Genomic DNA, 7,629 nt, shown 5'->3' with positions numbered 1-7,629 from the left:
TGTTTTATGGCTCAGTGGTTAATCTGGTCCCCATTACACCTTCTTGGCTGGTAGCAAAAGTTCATCTGATGTTCGACTAAGGTTCCAGAGCAACACAATAGAAAGAGCTTGCCTATGAGTGGAGACCACTGCCCCTTGTGTCCGGAGCTCCTTGTCACTCTAAACTGTGATACTTGGGCCACACTTACGAATTTGTTAACATTCAAGTTATTTCCTTCCTGTTTGCTTCTCATGGTGGCCATGTTGTTCCTCTATCTCTACCAAAGGTGAATCAGCTGAGTGTCCTGCCTTTTCTTGGCTCATCACCTTTCAAAGTATGTTCACTTCATTGTCTGGTGGCTTCATCTCTTCGATGGGCTCAAGAAAAGTAATGATGTTTTTAGAGTGTTTGGCTTTTTCTCGTTGTTAGGGTGGAAGCTATGAGCTCTCACCAAGCTAAGTGGAGCTCTGCCTCATTCATTTTAACATGTTTGTTGAGTGCTTTGCTTGCCGGGCTCTGCACATGCAGAGGAGATAAAACATGGTCTTCACTGGCTGCTGGCTGAAAAGCTCATGCACCAGGCTGGTGGCATCACAACAGGATGTGTTCCCTGCTGGTATGCAGAGAAAGGGCTGGAAATGGAGAGCAGCCAGCACCCAGGCCTGTCAGGGCCCCCTGGAGAGTTCAGCTGGTGCCGATGTCTCATCACATGGAAGAGGAGTGATTTTCAGGTGGATGGAGTTGAGGATATTGTGGGCAGAGAACCACCACACCTACAGTCACGGTAGGATGTAAGAGTATGGCTGTCCTCATGGGTCCTGACCCTGATTTCCAAATTCGCTGCTGGCTGCTGGAGCTCCCTGACAATCATGCCTCAGAGCCCAGGTATCTCTTAGATATCATCCTGTCGTCTTGATTTTCTATCAGACATCAACCTGACATAATCACAAGCCTGGGCAAGAGGTCTCCCACTGTCCTGTCACTGCTGTTAAACACTCCCATGCTATGCAGTTCCTTGTGCCTTTCTCATGGACCCCACCAGACCTCAAGGGCAGCGGGGGTCTTTGCATCTCTGCATGCCCAGCATCCGGCTTGGTAGGAGCTCAGAAAGTGCTGGATGAGCTGAAATCAAATAATGTTCCTGTCCACCCCGTCAGGGGTCCGCCCACTCTCTGGCTTTCAGGTCTGAATGGTACTCCTGCCAAAACAGTGTCTGGGAGATTAACATACAGATTCTGGAGTCAGTTTATTTATTTCTAATTGAAGAGAGGGGACCATCTTATTTCGAGGGGACCATCTTATTTCAGGCTGTCCCTCCTGGTATTTGCAAGTCTGGTCTTTTCTAAATGTTAACTTTTCACAAGCTAAATTATTCATTCATTCCTCTAACCCAGTGACATTTTGATTGCTGCATTCACTGTTTAAATTTTGGATGAGCCCAGGTTCTCTTTGCACCAGTCTCGGCACAGCGATAAAGGCAAGGGGAGGGGAAGGAACCGCTCGCTCTGCCAACCCCAGCCGCACCGGTAATTCTACAGACCAAGTGACACTTGGGCCGGGAGAGAAGGAAGGCATCTGCTTTCAGCTGTGACATTCTTTCCCATGGGAAATGCTTGCCCATGTGTTTCATTCCTGCCTTTTGCTTTTGCCTCTTTGCCTCTTACCAGCAGAACAATGTCATATTTTTTCCAGAACACAGCTCAGTCTTGGGTACGTGGGATGAAACGATGTCTTGAAATATAAAACACGAAAAATTTTCTAACTAGTGGTGAATTTGGGAAGAGTTCATGTAAGGGAATGCGAGTGTAAAAGATCATTTCTCTGCATGCGTCGTCCAGTAATGATGCAGATATTTAAATAAGTAAAACAGCACGCCACTGCTGTTGTCCTTACATTCACAGTTCTGGCGAGGCAGGAGTGAGGTCTGGGCAGTAGGAAGGGAGAGTGTAGCAGTAGCTTTGGGAAGTCAGGGCGAAGCTGGTTCTTGAAGGCTGGGGCAGAGCTGCTTGGGGACAGCCTCCCAGATGAAAGACAACAGGTGCCAGGCACTGTGTTAGCTGCAGTCTCAGATTCAATCCATGCAATAGTAACTAAATACCCATTTTCTTCATCTCCCCATTTTATGTATGGTGTATTTTTCCCTTTGTTTTTCAGTGAAACCACCCCACCACCTAAAACATGAGCTCTTTCTGGATGATAGGTTCACGTTGTTGTCCCTGCCCTTTTTAATCTCTCCATCTCATTTCTGTTTGACTGTCATTGCTTTGGCTTCACATCTCTCCCCACAACGCTCCTGAGGTGCCCTTTCCCCTCTTGGGTCCCGTGGCCACCTCTGGCCCTCCTGTCTGCCGGTGTGCAGTGAGCCAGCAGTTGGCAGTCTCCTTCCGAAGATGAACGTGGCCGAGTCTGGAGCAATTGGCAAATAATCGCACAAAGCTATATTTTCCTCCCTAATATCCACTTAACAAATGTTTGGCGAATACCTACTATGGAGACAGACAGATGAACAGAAATCCTCGTACATCTTGTCAAATCATAGGTGATATGAAGTATTAGACACAAGGCAAAAGCGCTGTGTGGCCCCAGAAGGCTGCCCTTTTGGGAGCTCATGTAAAGCTTAACAAGAGTGGTGATCTGAGGCAGATGGGGAGGGGTCTCGGGCTTGCAGGGTTCTGAAACTCATTCGGTTTGGATGGCCCTTTAACCAAAAATATCTTCTATCCTTTTACAAAAACAAAAAATGTCCATGTGAACACATTGCTAGAACTGCTCCCATGGTCTTAGAGGATTGTGTAAATGTGAGTCCAGAAGCTTAAATCTCACTGGCTTCACAGTAAATCTGTCGCTGGAGATGATGTTTGAGTTGGGTTTTGAAGGCTGTCTAGGAGTTTGCCAGAGAAGGAAAGAAGGCAATAACCCACCTGGTAAAGATATAGTATTTGCAAGGGCCAAAGACATGAAAATGATGTGTATGATGGCATTGATTGTATGGGGTGAGTGATGGGGGATGACACTGGAGAAAACGTCCTGGGGTCAGATTGAAGATGACCGTGATATCTCAGGACTTTTGATTATACCCTATATCATATGCTAAAGAGAGTTTTACACAAAAAATAGTATGACCAGATTTGTTTTTTCAGACGACTCTTCTGGAGCAAGATGAATAATAGCTTGTTACTGGAAGTACCTAAAACCCTTGATGACTGATATCATCTACTTACTGAGTTCAGAATTACTATACTGAGGTTTCAAAGAATGAATTCGAGCTATATATTTCCATATAAATAGATCCTGGAAACATACAATGAAGTGGATAAAGCAAGTTGCAGAATATTGGAACAGTATGGTATCATTTACATAAAAAAATGTATAAATCTTACAGAACCACATCGTGTTCTGTTTATGGATGCACACACCAGAGGCCCTCAGGAACCTCACCACACTTCCCCTAGGAGCAATGATTCCGTATTGGCTAATTAAGAGTTCACGGCTACTTTGTAGAATGTAACTATCATCAGTAATGAGAATCAATGTAACTTATGAAATATATACATGTTAGCAAATGTTAACTATTGATTTTGAATAGTGGATACACGAGTATCGTTCTATTATTCTTTATTATTTGTATTTTGTTCAAAAAGAAAAGAAACAATTTGGAGTGTAAACATGGGATAATTAAAGAAAATTTTTCTTTCCTGTTAACTGATATTAGCTTGATATATACACGTACAATTCTTACGTTAAAAAAAAAAAATCGGAGGGGTCAGGGGTTTCTTAATCAAGGATTTCAAGGGAGAAACCCACTAAGGTAATCTTTAGTACCACATAAATATTGAAAGACTTGTTCTCAACCTCTGCATTAGGTCTCAAATTGGACCCACAATTCACTCGCTTTAGAATCTCTGTTCAGATTTGCATGAGGCCTCCAATGCATTCTGATCCACCCCAGTTGGCCACACCTCACCTGTTGGTTTTTCAGACCCAACACTGAGCTGACAAAAGTCGCATGGTGAGAGGCGGCAAAGGTGCCCAGCTGGAAGAAGACAGAAGCCAGCCAGAACAAGGCCCCTGCCTGGAGCACCAGCCAAGGTGCAGCCTTTGGAGTCAGTGGGGCAACGAGGCACAGAGCCTGGTCCCTGCGTACCTCCGAGCTGCTCAGATGGTTGCCTTTTAAGTACCTGGTTCCTCTGGAGGCCAGGAGGTTTGCTTTTCATCTTCATAGGAAGGAGAAAGTTGCTCTTTCTCTTTCCAAATCAGCAACTCTTGCTATCATTTAGTAAAGAACCGAGGAAGTGAGGCTATGTGGGCAACAGATGTGGCACTGTAACTCTTGGTCCTATTCTCAGTCTGTCGTAACAACACAACAGACGTAAAACTTCCTTATTCTTTTCTTATTTCATATATTTTTCCTTGGACTATTTTCAATCTTCAAAGAATAAATGAGTTGTCCATTAAGCTGGGCAGTTTACCAAAATGCTGCTCCAAAACAGAAAGAGTGTTTGTCGTTTTCCTACTGCTGAGTCAGGGAGGCCTTTGTGGGGGAGGAGGACGTACTTGGGTATCTGCTGGGATCCGGGGAGGGTTTGGGGGTTTTTCATTCCATTTCTGTTATTGCCTGGAAGGTTTCCCTCTCTGAGACCCTTATGCTTCAATATTTTGCTCAGGCCATTTGCAGGGACTGCAACAAAGCCTTCAATTGTCACTGTTCAGAATGAAGACTGCATTTTCTAGTCCCCCTTCCAGCTCGGTGTGGCGATGTGACTCAGTAGCACTAGTTTGATGGGATGTAAGCAGAAGCTATATATGTGGTTCTTGAAAAGTGTCCTCATAGGAAGGGGGCAATTCGTTCTTTACTCCTTCTTCCTTCACTGTGATAACTGGGGTGTGAGCAGCCATTCTGGACCTTAAGTTAGAAGCTATCATTGAGGTTGAGGATGACAGAGCTACGTTATAGAAGCAACTTACCTCCGTATGATTGTGGACACCAGCCCTGCGTTGCCTATGTTTCCATGGGAGGGAAACAAGCCTGTCTTGTTTCTGGTACTGTTCTTCTTGGTTTTCTGTCCCTCACAGCCAATCTCAATTTATAGCTCTCTTTTCACCATTATGTTGGCATCTCAACCTCATCAAGACCTCAGTCCTCTTTATTCCAGATTCTCTCTTGATATTATTTCCTTCCCTATCCGTACTTTCTTTCCAGCCCATGCTAGATACTTCATGCTATGACTCAGAGTCCTATGGCGACCTATTAGTCCGCAGGGCATAAAGAAATTGATCTGCTGTCCTCGTGGCCATGCAATGAAGGATCTGTTTGTAGATCAGTTTCCAAACGAAAGCCTGCTTCTCACAGCTGCAGCTACAGCCCAGGGGATGACAAGTTTACCATCAGTGGATCCTGCAGAGGAAGCAATGGCACCGAGCACAGCCCCAGGCTGTGTCCTGCCTTGTAGACAGCACTGGGCAGAGCCCGTGGAAGGACACATGCTCATTCAAGGAGATCAGTGGGTACAGATGGGTCTTTTAGCTGTTGTCTCAGCAGAAGACTCAGCAGCCTGAGAGCTGCATCCCAGACAGGGAAGCACTGCAGAAAATGAGGTGGGACTGGACCCCACCACCATTACGCGGGTTAGGAGGCACCGCCACCTTCTTAATGAGAAGGAAGCTGTGATCTGCAGTCAGCGTTTATGGCTCTGATATGGATGCTATGTTGGAATACTTCCTAATGTACATGTGAGTTCAGTCAATCGCAATAAATCCTTTTGCTATCTTTGTGGAGCTCTGAATTCAAGAACCTAGCTAGATATAGTTTATATAGAAAGCATGAATTAGAAGGGCTCCATCTGAGTCAAGCATCTCACCCCCAGATCGGATAAACTGAGACAATGATGTCTTTGTGGGCTTCACCTTTGTTTGCATCTGCTACTCCCAGGGTAGAATGAGGCCCAGGCTCCTGTGTGCTTAGAGCTGTAGCATCCTACACAGTAGTGATGTGGAATTATGCCTTTCTCTTCCACTGGACTCAGGGGTTCCTTGACACAGGTCTCTACTGACTCATCTCCATATCCTTGCAACCAAGACTGGAATGTAGGAGATTTAGAGACGGCATGTGATCAGAAGTCGGAAGGAAAGTTGGATTATGGTTGGCTTTGTGGTCCATGTAGAATTGTGTTATGACTAATAGAATGGCACACTAGGCCCACGTGATCTGTATTCACAGCTCTCTCTCTTGTACTTGATGTGTATGAGAAAGAACAAGTGGTACAAAATAGCGTGGCTCCTTACCCCAGGATATCCTGGCATACAGCCGATAACAGGAGATGCTTTGGAAGGAGGAGAAGGGTGTGCCCTAGCTGCTTAGTGTAGGGTAGCCAGTTGGCCTGGAGCTATGGTTCCCTGAGAGATGGGCTGACCCACTCAGGGGGGAATTGTGGCTTTGGGGTGACACAATCCTTAGGGGGCATCTTAGGTAGGGGATAGTTGTTAATGCCCAGGTGGAGGTTATCAAGTGGCTCTTCCTTATGGGAGCCATGGATCTGTTATCAGACAGGGCTTTCCAGAAAACATCTCACGAACTCCACCAATGGTCTCTTATTACTCACACAGCTTCCCCATTACCATTTTCCCCTTTCTTTTCCTACAAAACCATCCCTTCTTCTGACCTGGGAGGATGTCCTGGGGATCTCTGAATAACCAGTGTCTCAGCATGAACAAGAGCATGACATGAATGGAGGATGGACAGATGGGTGGCTGGATGGGTGGGTGGACAGGGAGATGACTGAACAAACAGGAAGAAATTGATGATAACAATAAAGGAGTTAAACCAGGAATTAAGGCAGAGGCATAGGACATCTCTCTGTGTCATCTGGTTTGGCTGGCGGATAAGGACCTAGTTACTGAAATCCAACAGTACCCTAAAACAGAACTGGGATTTGAAGCACACCCTAGTCTAAACCCTGCTCATTTGTTACCCAGTGCTTGTAAATGCTTCATGATGGCAGAACCTGCACAATTAAGACAACAATGGACATCGGAGAGCAGTGATCAGGGGAGGAAGGAAATATGTATATATTTCCTGGAAGATTTTGAGAACTGGCTTATTCACGTGGGTCACCTATTTTTGACAAAATGTCATCTTACAGAAGCACACTACTCAACAAATGTCAGCACAGGAACGCTCCTGGCCTCAGGCCACCCCAGAGACCGGTGTGCTTCTGTCCTCAATCACCCTCCATTGTCTGGTGCAATGGCTTGGGTGGAAACCAACTTTGTTTGCCACTGTGTGTTTGCCAACATTTTCAAATAGCCCCTCAGTAAATCTCAGTATGTGTTGATGCTGTAGCAAATGCTTAGCCAGGCACTTTTTCTCTGTGATAGGTCTGGTGGCAAAGCTGTCAGCAACTTGCGGGCAGGAGCCCAGTCTGTTCTGGCTCCCACCATGTGCCCAGCCCCAGCAGAGTGCCAAGCACTTGGTAGAGGTCAGCTGTTTGCTGAAGGACTAAACGAAAGGTACCACTGTGAGGAGACTGGGGTGGGACCTGTCTTTTCAGGACTAGGGAATGGTCTGTTTACAAGGTCTCTGGGTCCTGACTCCTCATATACCAACTGTGGGGCTTAATCAGTCTTATTTGAAGGTGACCATGGAGGGTTGA

The sequence above is a fragment of the Callorhinus ursinus genome, unplaced genomic scaffold (genome assembly GCF_003265705.2).
Source record: "Callorhinus ursinus isolate GAN/ISIS: 27379988/994484 unplaced genomic scaffold, GSC_fseal_2.0 scaffold11, whole genome shotgun sequence".
In the NCBI taxonomy this organism is placed as follows: Eukaryota; Metazoa; Chordata; class Mammalia; order Carnivora; family Otariidae; genus Callorhinus; species Callorhinus ursinus.
Note: the sequence above shows the minus strand (reverse complement) of the source record.